The 20,257-nt window shown below is 35.6% G+C and overlaps 1 protein-coding gene across 1 annotated transcript in view; it reads right to left on the bottom strand.

Annotated features, from left to right (window-relative positions):
• Positions 1–20,257, bottom strand: part of PXDN (peroxidasin) — a 91,644-nt gene that overhangs the window by 66,798 nt on the left and 4,589 nt on the right. The window lies entirely within an intron of this gene.

Raw genomic sequence — 20,257 nt, 5'->3', positions numbered from 1 at the left:
CTCCTGTTCTTCCATGACTCCAAGCCTGGCTGTTGTATTCCCAGCAGCTCAGAAACTGATTTAACCAACTTGTCTGGACCAGCAACAAACCTATGCAAAAAAAAGTCCAGAAAGCAATTTTCTGCCTGATAAGCAAAATGAATAGGCTTCTTGGGAGAGCACCCAGGTGAGAGAGGGACTACAGGACCAGGGAAAAGGAAACAGGTCAACAGGTCTGTCCTCTTCCCCAGCAGCGGACCAAGGACACCAGGACCCTTGCCCTTCTCATACGAAGTTGTTAAAACTAAATAACACATCCTGTTTGAAACTCTACCATTTATTTTCATTCTACACAAAGGTATTAAAAAAAGGAGCTGTGATAAAACACAGCATACAAATTTTCCCTAGATCACAATACATTTGGTATCTGTAAGTAAAATTAATTATAAAGATTAATTATTTGTTTTATTTAAAGCTAGTACTACAATAACATTAAAATTCAAGAAAAAACCCCCAACGTTAACCCTACTATAACATATAAATATAATTTTGGTACATTCTTTCAAAGAGGAGTTTCTTCTTCAAAGGAATTAAGATTTCTAAGTGTTCACTCGAAGTATTTTCATTAATATTCAGCATAAAATCCCACCAAGAGTGAGGCAGCTCATAAGTAAAGAATGTGCAATATCTTTTGTTCTCTAAATTAATATAATTATACTTCATGATGTATTTCTTGTAAACAGAAGCTTGTAAACAGAAGATAAAAGTTGTTAAGTCATAACCAGTATAGATTTCTTAAGAGGAAATTTTGTCAAACTCTCATAATTTCCTTATATAACAAGATAATAAGACAAGTGAAAAAGGAAATAAGAGTTTACATTGCATACATTAGTTTAAAGGATTTAATACAGGCCATTCATGTAAACTAACCAAAAAAATACAGTTTAGAGGAAATCTCTTTAAACCAAGTGTTCAACTTATAGGGAAAAAGATGGGCAAAGACTATTTATTTAAGTGAAAGGTTGCATCAAGTAGAATTGGGTAGAAATCTGCCATGAGGTAATAAATATTTTAAGACAAGGTTTGTAGAAGAAAAATAAGTTTAGGAATTTGGAATGGCTGCAAATATTCCCACTGTTTGAGATTAGAAACAAACCTTAAGTTATAAATCCTTGAGAAGTGGGAATAACTAACTGTACAGCAATAAGACAGGGAAGAATACAAAGCCACCTGTTCTTGCAAAGCCAATTAAAGGTTCAGTGAAGACAGAAAAAAATAATAATTAAAAAAAATAATCTCAGTCACCTCTACAAAACCATCACAGGGAAAAAAAAAAACTCCTAACATTCCATACTAAACAGGAGCACCATTTCTCAGGCTTGCAATGTCATCCTTCCATGGCACAGACACTATATCCAGCTCATAATAACAGAATGCACTTCAGGGAATGGAAGAGTTCAGAGCAAAAGCCCAACAACAACTGGAAACATCCCCTTGGAGAATGAATGGCAGGAATAAGGACTGCATTAGACTGAAAAATGAGTACGGGCAGCTCAGGTAGGCCATTATGGTGCAGATCTTTAAAGGCATTTTGTGTTGCTGAAATAACGTGTGGTCAATCAGCATAATGAGGTTTCTTGACCCTTTTTTTCTGACTACTTCCTGCCCAACTGTACTGCCACATGACTTGTACTCACAAAAACATGTTCCCTGCCCACTCATTTCTCTTTCACCTTTTTCACCTTGTTCCCCATCTTGCTCTTACAAACTGTATCCTGGCTGTATGCTGTGCTTTGGGGCTCAGTGAGCCTGACTCCTGCTGACCAGTCAGAGAGCACCAAGAGGTTAAAACAGCAGACTGAGGGGGTCTTCCCCTGTTGCTAACTGTCATTTTTTCCCCTTCTTAACCTCTAAATAGTAAATGAAGCAACCAATTAATGAAATGCGAACACCTATGATGATGGCATGGGGGCTTAGGGTATGTAACAACTTTTTCAGAACAATCCAAAGCTAAATGCCATGCATTTGGTTTCTCAAATAAAAATCTAGTACACCTAACTCTTAATTCAGATTGTCTCCTTTATTATGTGTATCAAAGTGAAAATATTTACTCCTTAGAATTATAGCTGGACAACATAATTCAAGTTGAAAAATACACTTCAGCCATACAGACTTCCATAGAAGCTAAGCCCATCTCTTTGAAGTATTATGTCTTTCCTGAATAATACAAACATAACATGTCCATGATAACTGGTAAACTGAACACTCTCAGGATTATTTTCCTGGCTCCACATCATCTGCTCTGTGCTAATCCGTGGAGCACGACCAGGAAATGTTCGGCAGAGCGGGAGGCTGTGTGGGCCAAGAACGTGCAGGGAGCATGCAGTCAATTTAGCAACTGGATGCCCCTGAGATTCACATTCCAGCACCTAGGAATGGCTGGAGTCCCACAGCACTGCAAACAGCCGTGGGTCAGGACATGTGCCAAGCAGCACACGGTGTGCACACACACAGCTGCTTTGCAGGCTTCCTATGCACCATTATGTGAACAAGGTTGTATGAAAATCTGTAAGATTCAGATGTATGGCATATAAATAAATACAGTATTTGCATATTTGCTTTTCTGTCACAAAGCAATGACAACTGTGCTGTGGACACTTTTTGTCTGGATGAAAATTAATTCCTAATAAATTCTTTATTTGGGCTAGTTGCATCCATTTCTTTTCCCTCCTTAGAATGCCCATTCTTAACTATTTCCAATTTAGCATTGCAAATTGACTTCTACAATAATTTTATCTCATTAAACTCAGTGAAAACTTCTAAATATATAAATATTAAAAAACTTTATGCAGCTATGACTGTCCCCCAAGATCCAGTGCTCCCATGGCAGCTCCTGGCACTCCAGGACACCCTGTTTAAAGCTTGCACCGACAGTGTGCAGTAATGCAAGATGTAGGTTCTCTGTTAACACATCCTGATGGTGCAAGGTAATATTAGGGCATATGAATTTATTGCAAGTTTACAAAATAATACTTTATAAAAACTAAAGGCCATAATAAATATTTGGAATATGACAATCACACAGGGTAAACACAAAACAATATAACTTTCAAATACATTTACTTAAACATCAAGTAACTTACAAGAAAAGTCAATTAAAGAAGTTTCATATCACTCTGTTTGAAATACAGGAATCCCTTTGAGAGAAGAGATTGTTTTTCCTCAGATCAAACCATGCACTGAAACTAAAACTAACTTTTTTATATAGAATGCCTTAAGCAAAGTTTTCCTTTATTCTTCTGTTTTCTAATTATTGCAAAACAACAAAAGGTGGAAAGGTAAGGGTTTTAATTTCATTACTTTTATAAAAGATTCGACTTCATGTACTTTAATAATCTTAATTCAGACTCCTTTTTGCATATGTTTGACTTTTTAAAGATTCTGTTGCTTCATCAAACTCAGAAAAATCATGAACTGATCTAAATCAAATGGATTTAAAGTGGGGCTACCAAGACAATGTTGCACGCCCTTGTCATGCACTCAAAATGTGGATGCCTTTGTATCATATTGTGGATACTCAACACCAAAACTGGTCACACCCAATCATCACCCCAGTGATGATGACCTATTTGATACCAAGTGCTCCTTAGTCAGCTGCTACTAGAGAAGGTGTTGTCTTAAGCCAGGCAAATGGGGAAATTCCTTACAAAGAACTGCTGGAGCAGCAGCAGGAAAGACACCAGGCCTTCTCTGCTTGCTCCACCCCAGGCATGTCCTTCTCATCTCTGCCTGCAGACTGGGTACCCTGTCACTTGGGGGATGTCCCTGAGATCCCTCCATTGCTAGAGAGAGTATATAAAAAAAGGCTTTCATTTTTTCAGTTTCAGTCTGTGTCAGAGAAAAAAATCATCATGGCACAAACCCATTATACTAAGATCTTTAACAGAAAAAAGTAAAACCAAAATACAACATGTTAAGCTATTGCTTGTTCCATAGTCATGTCTCTCTCTATATAGACATATAATTAGCCAATTGTAACATGGATAAAGAAACACTTTCAAAACATTTATTTTGGGAGATAGTGTACATATGCAAAGCATATTGTCAGGGCATTCACAAAAAACTTTCTCTGCATGTCACACATCTGACAGAAACATTGCAATTACAGAGATTTCAAATTTAGTACCACAATTAAATTATTCTTGCCATTTTTAAAGGCTATTTAAGTTTTTTATTATACACAGTCGTCTACAAATTAATTCTGGTGCACTTAAATCCAATTGCAAAAGCTTTCAGAATATTAAATAAAATATTTCATAAGAGCAAAGACAGCCAAAAACATTCAGAATTTGGGTTGTTCTTTTCCATCTTCCTGCCTACAGGATGGAAATGAAATCAAAAATATAACTCATTATATTAAGGCTCATTTGTTAGGGTGTAATGAGATCTACAAAATGTAATATGAGGAAAGAGTTTCCAACTTTAGCAGCTAGAATCATCAACATACCTCCAAATCTTAGACTAAAGTAAGGGAGATAACTTCGTTTGCTTTGCACACTTTTTTTTCTATTATTGAGAGGAGAACTCTATATGCAGAAGGAAAATTTCAGGCACAATGTATAATTTCATCTTCTGTTTATGGCCCTCCTGATATTGATAAAGATCAATGCAAAAATAGACTATTGATCCGATCCTATTTCCTTCTCACAGTAAAGAATATTTTTTTCATAATACATTTATTTGTTACTGTTTTCACTCTTGAGGCTGAGGAGGACACACAGCTAGTCTAACCAAGCATTCATACTTGTACTAGTCCCAAACAATTCTGTAACATAAAAGTATCTTACTTAATACTGTTTGGGTAGATCTACTATTTCACATCACTTGTACTTCCCAACTTCAGAAGATCCCTTTAATCATTACTTAATCTCCCAGTCTCTGTTTTTTTTCTTGTCCAAAAATGAAAATATTCTCTTACTTTGCTTAATAATGTTAGATGCAAACAAGAAAACAGTCTAAACCCTAAGTTACACTTACACTTGTTATATTTGCTCTGGGGACTATTTACCAGCATATCGCTCTCAGGTATCCTAAATTAAAAATCATATTCAAGTGCTTATGCTAAGAAACACTACATGGAAAGGAGAGTAAGTGAAACAAAAATAATTTTAAAAAAGCCCTAGGTGTTCCAAGGGTCTCCAGAAACAGTACCTTTCAATACAGAATAAAGTCAAGGCATCAGACTTACCATTGGCAAACTAGCACAATGCATTTTAACTCAAGTTTAGAAGATCTACTTTTGTATTAGCCCATCATATGGAAAGCATCTGATTTCATAGTTCAAACTGAAAATACTTGTGTATCTGTTAGCATTGGACAAGAAAAAGGCAACGTGGGTGAAATCAGCTTAGTCTGATGTTTCAAACATGATGTTTACGCATTAATGACTTCTCTTATCGATCTTCATTTAAAAGCAAAATACTAAAGCATTTACCAATTAAATCAAACCCCAATTTTTACAAGCAGTGAAGGTAAGTATCTCATTACTTTGTTTCAAGGGCTAACCAGTATTGATTTAGGACATGAATGAACTTAAATTCAGAGATATTGCCTCAGCTAAGCAAAACCAACACAGCAGCAAAATGGAAATATCTGAAAGGACACTGCTGTCTTAAATACCTTAAACACTGAAAGGTTCTCAAATGCCCAATCCCTGCCTCAAAAGTAGGTACTTTTAAAAGGTCCAGTGAAAACTACTCAATGCTAAACCTCTTTCTCTATATGTGATTGTAAAGCATATGGTAATAGAATCTTCGTTACTTTAATTTGACAAATTAAAAGTAAGCAGTGGCAAAAATAACACAAAATACTTTGAAATTATGGATTTCTCATTGTCATAACTTTCTGATATTGAGAGATATATTGAGTCTGAAAAAATGTTTATGTGAAATGCAATGCACGCATTTATCATATCCATCTGTAAGGCTTATCATGAAATGCTGATTCAACCAGAAGCAACAAAACAGAAAAATATCAATTCCTTCAGCTGTATGATACATACTGGATCTGGAAAAAAAAGTGCAAACTAGCTAATCTCATTTTCCTTTAAAAAAAAACAAAAGGGACAAATTTTAAATATTAGATTTGTAGATCTGTTAGGTCTAATAGGTTAAATTAATAATTTAAGCTAAAGAATGGCCATCATTTGTCTAGTTCTCTTCAGATGTTTTAATAAGGTAGGAATTGTCATAACTGGATCACTTTACCATTGCTAAATTCAAAAGAACAAAATAAGACCTGTGTTTTTTTCTAGCCATTGAAGATTATTTACTACCCAGCAGAAAAAATCTATACCATAAACACCAAACTGCTATGTTTCTCAACACAGAACAAAAGATGTGCAAATGCCAGCAAGACTACATTGCTTATGTCTACTTTATTCTTATTCTTTTTTTATTCAAGGTCATCCCAGCAGGAAATGAAAAACAGTCATCAGCATAGTAAAAACATTCAAACAGAGCAGAGCATGAAAATTGCACAAAAGAGGTTATATAATCAAGTCAGTGGAGTAACTGGATGATGTCAATGGCACTTTAATGCTGCTTTAACTACTGCCCTGCAAAAAATGTGTCACTTTGTTGAACAAACAAAGACAGAGCCACCACTTAAAAAAATAAAACCAAACCACACTTGCAGCTATAGCATACTTACACTAATCCTCACTGCTAGCAGTGTAACATGTTAGAATACCAGAGGAACCAAGATTTTTTTTTTTTCCTGGTTTTAAGATTTAGCCCTAGTGCTTCCTTTACAAGCAAAATTATGTTGTTCTCCATTTTCTTGGCAATTCATTTTCTGGATTAATTCTTCCTCAGTCTAACTACTAGATAAAATATGTGATTTTCTCTAATTTGCATTGAGATTATTTTTATTATCTGTACATCAGCATGCATAACATAAAATAAAGCCACTGCATTTTTAGATGGGAAACTAAAACATTACTCTTACATGGTAAGGGAGCATCACAGTCAATAATATTTAGTATATTGCAATTTCAGTAACAAAAGTAAATGGTAGAATCACAAAAATATTGAAATCTGTAGAACAGGGTGCAGAACATTTGGTAGTACTCATCTTGATCATAAAATCATGAAAATGGTTATGATAAGAAAATTAAGACATTATAAAGTCTGGACAATCTATCAATTTTCTAATTAAAATAACACCTGATTTGCACAGATATGTAAGATTTGTTGAAAGGGACTTTGAGTTCACAAGACTTAACAACTGTATTTTATCAGATACGGCTTTGGTGAAATGAGAGCTTATGATATATTCTTCTCCAAGAACTAAGGATTTGCTTTAATGAACAATTATTTTGCCACTAGATTTGAAAGGAAAACATTTAAATGTGAACTCTACGAAATGCAATACAGTATTGTCTTACTAAGTCTGCAGATCCCTCTGCTGCCCTTGTTGCCAGTTTTTCCAACCAGCTATGCAGTGCCATTAACAGGACTCAAGTGGGATTTGCTGGTTCAAAGTTTTAGGCCTGTAGGCTCACCTGTCAAGAATTATACATGGAAATTTTACCCTGGCATGATCACGGCTCTTTTTCTCACCCACCTTCAGAGTCCTCCAAAATCCATGAAAATCCATAATACTCCAAAATCCATACATAAATACTATATTTTGAAATTAGAAATTGTATTTTATAATCATTCCTAATTCTCATGCTATCTTAAAAAAGCCACCACCAAACAACAAAACAAAATCAAAACCACACAGCTAACCCCCCCTCCTTTTAACAGCATGAATAGAATTCAAAAAATATAATGCTGTTTCTGCAGCCTGAGAAATAACAAGAAAAGGCAAAATTTATCTTTATTCCTCTCAGAGGGATTTATTGCTAAAACCAAACAATTAAACGGTTGTTGACAGGATGGCCATATATTTCATTACTAATTATTGTTCACAGAAATATCCATGGGAAAGGGCTGTTTTCTTGTCTTGTGTTTGTGCCATCCCCAACAAAATAGAGCACAAGAGCTGAACCCGAGTGCTGTCCTAACACAAATACATGATGGTTAAAGTCTTGGATCAAGCAAAGCATGAACTCATGGTTGGCATAGTCTGCATTGTAAAGAGCAACCAACCTTTTCTTGGTTTCCCTCTTAATATTTATTTTTTCAACTGCACTTTTAAATAAAAAAAAATTAATTTCTCCTCCATAGTAGGCTAAAGAAGACAGCAAAAAGGGAAGCTGACCAGTTTATCACATACCATGAACCATCAAAACAACTGCACTAACAGTTTTGTTTGGGTTTGAAGTTAATAGCCCTGAGAATTACTACTGTGAAAATCCCACAGAAATTCTGCTTTTATGCTATAGTCAAAAATTAGTCCTTTTCTCCTCCCATGTGTCACTCTGTTCCTGCACTTCTCTGTCTCACAGGGATGCTTAAGTCTAAACTCTATATCCATGAAATACTGATATTCTCAGAAGACGGAACTGAAAGCCAAAAAGAAATTTTATCATCCCTGACCTCTCACACAAGACAAGTCACACAACAATAGAGAAATTCCTGTCTTAAGGCAATTACTGCTATCAGAGCTGGACTATTCCTTTGAGAAAAATATAAAACTGTGATTCAAAAAAACCATTAATCAAGCAAAACTTAATGACTTGCTAGTCATTCTAGTAGTTAACTATATTCACTGTTAAAAATGGGATAGTGTCATCCTGCTCCTAGATTCCAGCTTGAGCATGTTTGTCTTCAGTTTCTGCTCACTAGAAATAAGCAGTTTTAAGTGAGGAATAGCACTGACCATTTTTCTTAAAACAAGTCAAAACGCTGAAGTTGTTACTTTTTTTTGCAGCAGCAATAGTTCTTAAAAGATGTAAAAATAAATAAATCAATCATCAAACTTCAAACATGGGTGGGCAGAAAAATATACTCACAACTCTGTTATTATTCTGATTTTGTTCTATAGCAATTAGTCCTTTCTCTCTTTACTGCCAGGAAAATAGATGCAGGCAATGCAAGCAAATGAGTGTACATATTCACAAGGAAAAATACACACTGATAGAGAAGAATCACCTGTGCTTTACCAGAGTGCCTTAAGCTTCCTTTTAGCTCTGACACACCAGCATCTTTCACACAGGCGTACCCAGCTGGGTACCTACTACGCTGGGTGAGTGTTAGTGGAGAGCTGAGGGCAATGAGCTCTCAGCAACAGAAGATCCTACAGCTGAAAACAGAGATTAGAGTGAGGGCTAGGAAAGAAGTAACAAACTGGGCAGTAAACTAATATCCTAGTATATAAATGCGGTTTCCCCATAATTGCAATTTTAGGGACTTTTCTTTCCTCGGGGCAGGCAGCCTCTGATGCAGTGCATGTGAGCTTGCATTATATTTATCATACCAATAAATAAATAACACCTGGTACCTACCATGCCTATGACCTTAATAAAGAATGCCCATTTTGTCTCCTTCAATTCAAAAAGAAGTTTTGCAATACAGGATCAACATCAAGCTAAAGAATGTGGAAAATCGAAGGAATTACTGCATTTAAAAATAACATCTAAATTTGACTCAAAAGCCTTTATTCATTGTAAACCTATGTGTCACTCTTCCCCCTACACTAGGCAGATTCTGTCAGAATGTATTTCCAACCATTATGCAATTCTCAGTTATTTCCAATACAGTGATAGTCATACTAGATTCAAACAGACTTAGAGATGGTGTTAGAATTTATCTGGGTAGTTGTCCTTGTAGAATGCTGAGAACATTTTACTGTTAATATGGAAAGCACTGTTGGCTTGCATAAAGAGTAAGAACAAAAATTCAGGTACTCCATCACTTGGCAGCAGACTGGCTTCCTGGTTGCAGACAAAGCAACAGTTCTTCCTTCCACTTCACAGGAAAATCCCAGGTCACCTCACTGAAAAAGCTGCAGCTCTTGGAATCCTATTTTCTGCTTCCTGAGGTTAAGGACAGGCTGCAAGAGCAGATAAGTTAACTAGTTTCTTACTCTGCCTCCAACTCCTCCTGCTCCTGGCAAAGCAAACTCAGAAGAACAGGGAGTGACAGGGCTACTTTAGGACTCCTCTGATATTTATCTCCTCATTTCTCATGAGTGCAGACAGCCTCAGGGCAGGCCACTGGGCGTTCCTGTCTCTTGGGAGAAGTTGTTTTCTCCTTGTGAAGAGCAATGGAGATGGCTACTTCCATTCAACCTTAAAGCACCCAACTGAATGACGTTCAGGGAAGGGAATCTCTGGGAACAGTGATTATTCCTTCCCTTCCCGTTTCTTATGTCAAGTCCATCCTCATATAAATATCAAAATTATAAACAAAAAGCAATTTTGGAGCTACTACTCATTAGGTAACAAGTTACCATACAGAATGGATCAAGAGAATAATAAAAGACTAATAATAAACATGCTTTATACATTTTTATTATGTTCCATAACTTGAATCAATCAACACTCATCTCCTTTTATCTCACATTGCAAAAGTAAAACTGAACTAAAGAATATCCCTATAACTTGTTCCCCTGTACGTTTCTTTTCTTCTTTCTCTACCTAGATTAAATTGACCAGCTTAAAAAAAAAGCTTGGAAAACTGGATTGCTACAAATTATGGATGTGTCTGAAATTTCCAAGTAAGTGTTACTAGTCTTATGTTTGTTAGCTATTTTAAATTCCAGTAGCCCCAGAAGATCACATATATTTTGCTTTAAGTCATGCACCCTCTTGCTAGCAGTTCTAATATTGGCAGAATTACATCAACAATGAATTACAAAGCTCACTTTTTAATATCTCTCTAATTATTTCATCATATTGACAGAATACTAAAGATACCAGAAGAAAAAGTATGTAACACTTGTAGACAGAAAAATGGTTTTACACACTTACGTATTATTAAAAGGCAAAAAAGTTCATTTCTGAATTAAAGCAAAGACAATTCTGTACAGTCTTCACAGTTTAATGTCCTTTTAAAAGTTATATTTCAATCTGATTTTTCCATTTTGATCACATTTCAACTTATATCCTTGGTTTCATCACCCTGTACAAACTAGCTATGACCCAGGCCATATACACACCATTTGGGCCATGTGGAACAGCTTCTTGTGCTGCCCAGTAACATATCATAGCTGATGTGGACTCTCAAGGGGTCTTTCCTACTGCTCAAACATGAACAGTGCTTTCAACCAGGTGGAAAAGAAAGGGGGAAAGTTCAAACATTTGATTACTCTTGCCAAAGTAGAATGAAAATATTAGAATTAACTCTAAAATATTAAATTAACTACAAACCTGCCTTTGAGGAATATCAGATGGTCTAAAGTATCCACATATTAAACACCTAGCATGACAAGTCAACAGAGGGGACATTAATTAAAAATTAATTTGTGAAAAGTAAGATTGCCAACAGTTTTGAAGTGGGACACTTGCTCTGGTGGGTGGGTGGAGCAGCAGGTCCAGGGAAGCATGAGCAGGGGCTGGTGGCACTCTCATCCCTGGCAAGGAAGGAAAGAAGGGGGCTTCCTCTGCGAGGAGGTCTCAGCAGGGGCATTTACAGTTCTCTGTGTGCCCAAACCTGCCCCTTCAAGCTGTATCACAACTCAGCTTATTTTTATGGTTTTCTCTGAGGGGGGTCCCAGGGGCAGGTTAGCAGTTTCCCTCAGGAGGCAGCTCCCCTCCTGCTGCTGCCTGCCAGGCCACCCTCTTTCACCAGGGCTAACACGAGTGCCACAGTTATCACAGGCCATGAAATCTGGGAAAGGATTCAGAGTGAAAAAAAATGTTTCTCCCTTGTTTATTTTTCAGCTAACTCTGAGAACTTACTGAGAAGACCAAGGGCAGGAATGAGCAACTACTGTTGGCACCCAGCAGCCAAAAGAAAGCCAAGTACCACTCAAAGGGTATTTCTGAGTTGTTTTGGTTTTAACTGCAAAGGGGTACAATCTCTGTTGTAAATTAAAAAAGAAAATTGAAACAAAACAAGCATTCATATACTAAATAGACCAGCTACTTAAATACATCATGCTTACTATTTTCCTTTGAGATGCAGCCTAAATAGTCGAATAATAAAAAAAAACCAACTTTGAGTACTATCTGCAGCCAAAAAATTAAAAAAAAAAATCTTAGTTTCAATAAGCAGATATATCTACTAATTTCTTTTCAGCTTTGAATAAAAGATTCTTAGAATGTTTCTGCTACTCAAAAACACATACCTACATGTCTTGGAAATGCATAAATTAGTACTACTCCACTTGATTAAGATAACTGCAATATATACCATATATATGCCTTAAAATCCAGTGAAAAAATTCTTTCCCACAAATATTAATCATCAAATTTTAACTTCAATTGAAAAAGAATCCTCTGGACCCACAGCTAAACTATCAGTACTATAAGACTAGTCAGAAGCACAAATACACCCTCTGATGCAAAGGCATAAAAATGCCAGTTTATGGCTGGGATTTCCACAAATACTTTAAGAGGAATTTAGAAGGCTGAAGAGTGCAAGCCACAACCCCAACACTTAGCCACTTAAGTGAAAAAATTTCTACTGGTAAAGTTTTCTCAGGCATCACATGTTTTGCTACTACAGTAGTGCCATGGCTAAGATCTCTCCTGAGAGATTATACACGTGCTCTGGATTCTGGAGGGACAATTCCTTCCCATGTCCAAACCATATGGCTAAAAATGAGGCTGAGCTGAATGGACATTTTATTTCCCAACTACTGAAGCTTTATCTCTATGCAGTTAAAAACAACAGATTTTCTGAATGAAAGAGGGACCAACCAAGAAAAAAACAAACAAAAACCACACAAAAAACAAACCCACCATTTTTCAACAAGTTTTTCAAATCCTGATGCTATCAGAAATTATTTACATGTGGGTCCAGATCTTAAAAACAATTAATTTTATGGGCATCTACGATCATGTCCAATTATATACAAAGTTCAAAGTTAAAAAATAAAATAAATTACTTGCACTCTAATCATCAGCTTCTTTTAAAAAAAATTTGTTTACACTGTCCAAAGGATTGACTCCTGAAAAACGTAATATCTTTTCAGAAAAATAAGAATATTTTCAAAGTGAAGTCACCCTGTAAAAGCCAGTAAGTAAATAAAATATATTTAAAACAAACAAACAAACAAACGGGATACAAACTCTGTCATAGACAATGTCTGATAGGCAAGACAGGTACTTGCTGTAAGCTAGCACTATTACAAAACAATTCCTCATGGACATCCACAGGGAAAAAAATTAATGAAAGGTAATGAAAAACTCTTACCTAAAGAATCTGGGTTGCACAGATATCACTGTGTCCTATGTACTGTGGGAATTCAAAATTTTACCAATATTGAAAAGTCAAAACTAGTTCGAATTCAAGTTGACATTGTTGAATAGTGATTATTAAACCACAACTAGTTCTTATTTCTTTCTCTGATGAATAAGGGATTATAAACACATGCCATGGAATTCTAAAACTGGCCTAGATAATATACTTGAGTGTGGGGGTTGTACACACATTATTTGCCTACCTCTTATATCTGTTTTCTAAGTGTTGTTCACATTGCAAGTTCATCAAAGATGGAAAATTTCCCCTGTACTATCTGAGGTGTTTGGTAGTCACACAACTTTTTCAAAAGATAGTTCTATCCTACAACTTTTCAAAAGATAGTTCTATCCTACAACTTTTCAAAAGATAGTTCTATCCTACACCTATTAATGGATATATAATTTCTATATAGATATCACCAGTATAACAATTCACACCGAATGCTGGGGGGGTTGGGTTTTTCTTTTGCATAAACCTTGCTTTCTGCCACTTAATTACTTGGCCAAACTGTTCAGAAATCTCTAATGAATACTGTGTCTTAGACTGTTTTTACATATTTCTTCTCTATCCAAATCTTTTATTCAATTATTCACATGTGAGATATATCTGAAAGGTTTAAGTAAAATAGAAGATGTCAAAAAGAAAACATCAACTGCAGAAAGAACACAAAGCTGACACAGCATAAAACATCTCAGAAAATTCACATATCATTGTGGGAGGATTACAGGATTTTCTGGCTAAGTTTTCAAAACTTTTGTTACTGAATCAAAAAAGACATTTCAACATGTATCAAAATTTAGAAATTTCAAGTGATTTAGCTTATTGATAGAGTACTCAGACAAAAAAAAAATCCTGTTTTAAAAATTGGTTTAAATAAAGTATAGATGTTTCTACACCAAGGTATATACAGACCTTTAATAATTGTCTGGTGGCAATTATTTACATTCCTGACAACTATGTCTTCAATCTACAAATAAAACATGCTTTAGCTATACATAAAAGTCTAACTAGCAAACATTTTGATTGATTCTACTCCCTGCATGGATACTATTGCATTAACTTAAGCTTTTCCCAGGGCAATAAAATTAAATCAGAAAGTTAATTATTTGAATCTGGCCAGAGCAAACCACCTACTCACATAATCAACCTCCTCTCACTGCTCTTGCAGCCCTGTTGCAGCTCTCCCTTTCTTTTTGCCTGAAGGAAGTCTCTTTTTACTGGCACTTTAAATCAAATGCCTAGGCCCTTTTTATTGGAGACTGAGAATATTACCTATGTCAAAGATCTGAATTTTTACTTCAGTTTATGTCTACAAAAAATAATTTGAATACTCTCACCTCTAAAATTTCTTGGAGAGTTTATCAAAATACCATGAAACCAAAACCTTTTTCTTGAATCCAAATTAGCTATTACCCCAAAGAGTGACATAATATCTCTTAAAAGACATTCTCCTTTGATAGGCAGTTTCCCAGCAGCAAATTAATTGCTAGGTACTTTTTTATATACATATGCCACACCATCACACTGCTATTCCAGCTTTTTATATTATCTTAGCATACAATGTAATGTGGCATTTATTTGTGTTTGAGTTTTGAATGGCTCACTAGAGTGATCTGTGCACCAGAACACACAATGCTGCCCATATTTTTCAAAATATTTTTGAAAAATTGGGAAAAAAAGCTTTCTTACCATTAAAAGATTACAAGATGTTCATTTACACACTTTAAATATTTTAATATTGGTGACTGATTTAATCTGATTATCATAATAATCAATCATTAAATAGAAGCCACCATGAGATATCAAATAGTAAAGTTTTATATCGAAATGGCCAGCCAAAGTCTTGCAAAAGTGAAATATTTACCTTTTATACAGCACGGTGGACCTTGGAGAGAGGCTATAAACCCTGAAATTAACTGTTTTGAGAAGTCTGCACTGAATTTCATGCTGCTGTGAGCAGTCACGATGCTCACAATGCCTAGAGATAAATCAGACATGCATGGACTCATTTATTTTAAAATTTTTCTCCAACAAAGGAAACCAGAAACAATATGGCTAATAAAATGCTATTAAATCCATCGGTCTGGCTAACACATTGCAAAGAACTTGACACTTAGCAGTCATCATCCTGCTTACCAAAAGCAGTCATTAGTTTAGGTAACGCTGTGTACCAAGTAATATTTTTCTTTTTTTTAGACCAGCCAGGCAATGAACAGTCTGTTGTAATAGGTGATTTAAGGGGAAAGAATGCTGGAAGAAAATGTTTCCGAAAGATCCGGGGAGTGGCAGTTGGAAAGAGAATAAAAAATCTGAAAGTCAGAACAAAAAAGGGAGAAATGTCACAGGCATTAAAACTAATTGGGAGTTAAATACATTTACTCATTGTTTTGCTTAGTAAAACTTAAAAAAAACAATTCAGAAAAAAAAGGCAATTGCACAAACATTGCACAAAACTTCACACTTTTCATTTTACAAACTTTCACATGGTTCAAGAAGCCATGCCAGGCACTGCACAAACTCATTAATATCCTATCTTTGCTTATTTTTGTAAATACAGATTAAACAAAAAGACATGAAGATAAGAGTCCACATCAGTCTCTCCCTCATGTGTCTTTCTCAAGTTTGAGAATCTTTGTTATTTGCAATATACATTTTCTGTTTAAAAGAATCACTTGACTCTCATTAGCAACAGTAATAATGCCATACCAAAAAGAAATCAAATTTGGCAGCCTGATAAGCAAGGGAAGGAAAAGGAAACATTTGAGTCATTCTGTTCCAGCTCAGTTAGCTCCCATTGCACCATCTCTATGGATTGTCTTGAAACTCTGCCCACATATGCAATAATAAAGCCTTTAAAGCTATTTTTGTTTTGGTTTGGGTTTTTTTTCATCAAATCTAAATGGAACAAATGATAAAGAGAATTTGGCTCAGTTGTTTCCCTTCTAGTGTATATATATATATATGTATACAATATGTATGGCATGTGTATACATAAGTACGTAGATACAAACATATACCCGTATTTAAAATACAAACTTCTTTTTATACATAAACTTCTCCAAAAAGACAAACAACTATAAATATTTAGATTGTGTGATGTAGATTTTAAATGTCACCCTTGTAAATGAAATTCCTTTATAAGTGAAGTTTTACCCCATAAAGCTGTAAACTCTTTGGCTTGCTAGAAAGAGACTCAGCAAGTGTCCAAGTCCAGGAAGAATCAGAAGCTTGGGGATTAGTCATGTATACAAAGCTATGCATAAGTTCACATTTGCAAAATGAGATCTAAGTGTACAAAATATTTGATCACAAAAATAGATATGAAGTGGGGGAAAATTCTGTAAACAAAGTACAACTTTGAAAGTCTCAAAAATCTGAATCCAAAAAGAAATAATGAAAAAAACACCATTTTGAGAGCTGCATCAAGATGGAGGAAAATTTAGTTTGTTTTTCAATTGTTCAGAATAGAATTGGAGTCTCAAAACATTAACCTAGCATTTTCGTTTTACCCACCATTCCAGCTTGAGCATGTTTGTCTTCAGTTTCTGCTCACTAGAAATAAGCAGCTTTAAGTGAGGAATAGTAAAATATTCCTGTAAAAGGCCATTTTATAATTTAAAAACATAAAATATTATATAATTTTACACATAATGCACAATTTCTTTTCTTCTTTTGTTATTTTCTGAAAAGTTGTCTGCTATTTTTTCATATCATAATAGCAATATCAATTTCTTCTATTATATTATGTTGGTCTCTTTCCACAATTTTCTTCTATCTTCATGCCAAGCTCTGTTCTCTTCTTTACTGGCTGTACTTCCTATTTTTCTTTTCTGCTAGACTTTCAACCTTTTAATTTAAACCTAATTTATTTACAAGCCAATCCACAACCACATGTGAGCAGCTTAACATTCATTTGATATCTAAACGACCAAGTTTTCTGCTGGCTAATGACATGCCCTTGTCATGTCTTAATGAGCAATGACCTCACCTGGGAGAGAAGTCAGTAAGAATAACTCAGAAAACAGAGGAGTTTGGAATATTTATTAGTCATATTTTTCTCTTTGACATGTGTTTACCACAATTTTAGGTGAGACACACCTCTTCTTGTGTCTCAGATCCAGACCCTCCTAATGATGCAAGGGATAGGCATCTCCCTGTTATTTTTCCACCAGCTGCCTTTGGGAATTAGGAGAGAAGGAGTATATTTACTCATGTCCAAGCATCCGTTTCTTACTCTTTCCAGTGAGTAATCCCATGTTTGTCTCCGCTAAACAAAAATTTCTTATTCAGTGTCCCTCATGCCCCTAAATTCCCCAAAGCAATGATGAAAACTCATTTAACTCATCTTTTTTTATTATGTTGTTGTTTGGGAAAACTGAGTAACAGCAGAGGCACTGAACCTATGTGTTAACAGAATCAGGAAGACAGAAGAATGTTTAAAACTGTGATTTTGAACTGGGGATGTAGACAACAATACCAAGCAATCCACTGATCTGTATAATCTTTATAGCTTCCTAAAACATTTCAGTAGAACAAACGAAAAAAATCTTGTGCTGACAACAGCCCAAACTCCCAAAGCTTTGGGAATTAGAAAACAATCTTTTGAAACAGCTATAAAGCAAATACCCTGCACAGATGAGTATATGAAGAGATGTTTATAGTAAATGGTGAATTTTCCTAGTTGGGGAAGGTCACAGCAGCATTTCAGAGAGAGCTGAGCTGAGTTCTGCATTGTTCAATTTATTCCTAAGTGGAAGGATGATGAACAACAGAAAATGCAAAGTTTTGCTTACAATACTCATCTATTTTAATGAAGTCTGACTAGGAAGTACAGCAGAAGGACTTGTCAACAGTCCGTGAATGGCTATCAAATGCAGAGCTAATGCATGTATTAATACAAAATAATGTATATGGAGAAAACCAAACTTTACAAATAAAATGGTGGGCCTGGAACTGATCATTACTACTTATACACAAGATCTTAAGCTACCCCTTGATTAGTCCCTGAAAAAAAACCAACAGTTCAAGAGAAGGAAATACCACATTGGGAATTATTAGAAAAGGAACAGAAAATAAAAACAGAGACCACCTTAACACTGCTCTATAAATCCCTAGATAGTCCACGTACCAGGTCTGTCCATGCAGATACTGGGGAAAGTTATAATTCCCTCACCTCAAAACACAGCAGAGTGGGGAAGCAGCAGTCAAGATGATGAGAGGTTAAGAACACAGACCTTACACTGAGAAGACTACAACTTTAAAAAGAAATTAATGGAGAAGCTTAGGATCAAAGATCATAAAATCATGGCCAGCACTGAGATGATAGAGAGGGATCAAGTATTCAGTGTCTCTTCCCATAGAAGAAATGGGGGATACTAAGTGAAACTAGCAACTTGGAGGCTTCAAACAGAAGAGAGCAATTTATACCATGTGGTTTGTGTAGTACTCCTTGTCAATGAAAGTTATGAGTGTAAGTTAACAGCTAAATTAGTTGAAAAAGAGGTTGAACAATTCGTGGAGGAGCGATCCATCAAGATTTACATATAATATGGAAATACCTTTAGCTCAGAAAATCCCTATCTACAAGTTACTATAGGGATAAACCACTATATGCTACTCTATACTGTCTACTTGTTTATAAGATGCACTTTCAGTCACCCTCAAAGAATAGATATCAGGTAAAATGGATCTTTGGTTTTATTCATTATGGATATCTTTCTGTCAATAAACACATATTTACCATTTTAACACTCAAATGTTAAGTATTTACTGGTCAAAAATACAACTTAGTAGAAAAAGATGAAAATTAGAAATTATATTTATTATCTGTAACATATGACAATGTATTCCTCTGATGACAATGGGTTGAATATACAGTAAGACACTTGCAAGAAATGTTTGGTATGATTTTGTTCCATATGTTTTCCCATTCTCCAAAAAAAAAATTGATGAGGGCTAACATACTGTTGAAATGACAAAATATTTTCACCCTAGTGGATCCAGTGACTGGAAGTGAAGACTCATTTGGGCCTTCTGCTGCAGGCCTCAGCAGCTTTGCCTAATGTCTCCCAGTAAATGTCAAACACTATCAATGCTGTGCCCTTCTGTCCCCTGCTAATGACCAAGCACATTCTGCAAGCTCGGCAAATGTCTCCTTAACACACTCATGCCTTGGTCCTGGCTCATTCTATCAGCAGTACAATCAGACTGCCTGGGAATGGCTTTAGCAGGGTACTCATCCTACACACCCTACACAGCTGCTTTGCTAGGGAGGATTGGTATCTTTTGCAGTATCCACTTGATTTGCTGGGACACAGAAGATGGGGCTTACTAGAGGGAAAACACTCTCCTTTGAGCCACTTACATACTTTAAAAGTTAATTTTTTGCAAGTAGTTTCTTTCTCTTGAAAATTCTAGAAAAACGTTCTCTTCTGAAAAATACTTGAAGCTTTTGTTTAGACAAATAAATATTAACATCTACATATGGATGTTTAAACCCTTTTTATTGTCAACAGAACACTAGTTAACATGCTCATGCTGGAGAAGGCACAAGTAAATTGGTAAGTGGCACAAACCAGTAGCAGCTTAATTCAGTTGTCCAATCAATGTCTCAGGCTATCTGAGACATCTGTTGAGAGCAAGCAGGTATAGCACAGGTCCAATGAGGACCTGAGTCCTTTTTGGGAAGGTAGCCTGAGGCTAGAAATTACTATCTCAAATGAAGGTGTCCCCTTTTTGAGTGAGCTGAGTCCACTCCAGGCATTATGAACTGTACTGGCCAAGTTGTTACTCATTAGAAGAGAAGTTCCCAAAACAAATATGGCTGTAGACTCTTACGGATAGAGACCTAAATGTAGGTGTTTTAATTTCAAATGAAATTCTGCACTTGTTCATAAAATTTCTATGAAGGAAGACCTAAA

Source organism: Manacus candei, unplaced genomic scaffold, assembly GCF_025592945.1.
Source record: "Manacus candei isolate 608988 ecotype Guabito, Panama unplaced genomic scaffold, ASM2559294v1 h1tg000011l, whole genome shotgun sequence".
Lineage (NCBI taxonomy): Eukaryota > Metazoa > Chordata > Aves > Passeriformes > Pipridae > Manacus > Manacus candei.
This window is presented reverse-complemented; position numbering and strand designations above follow the sequence as displayed.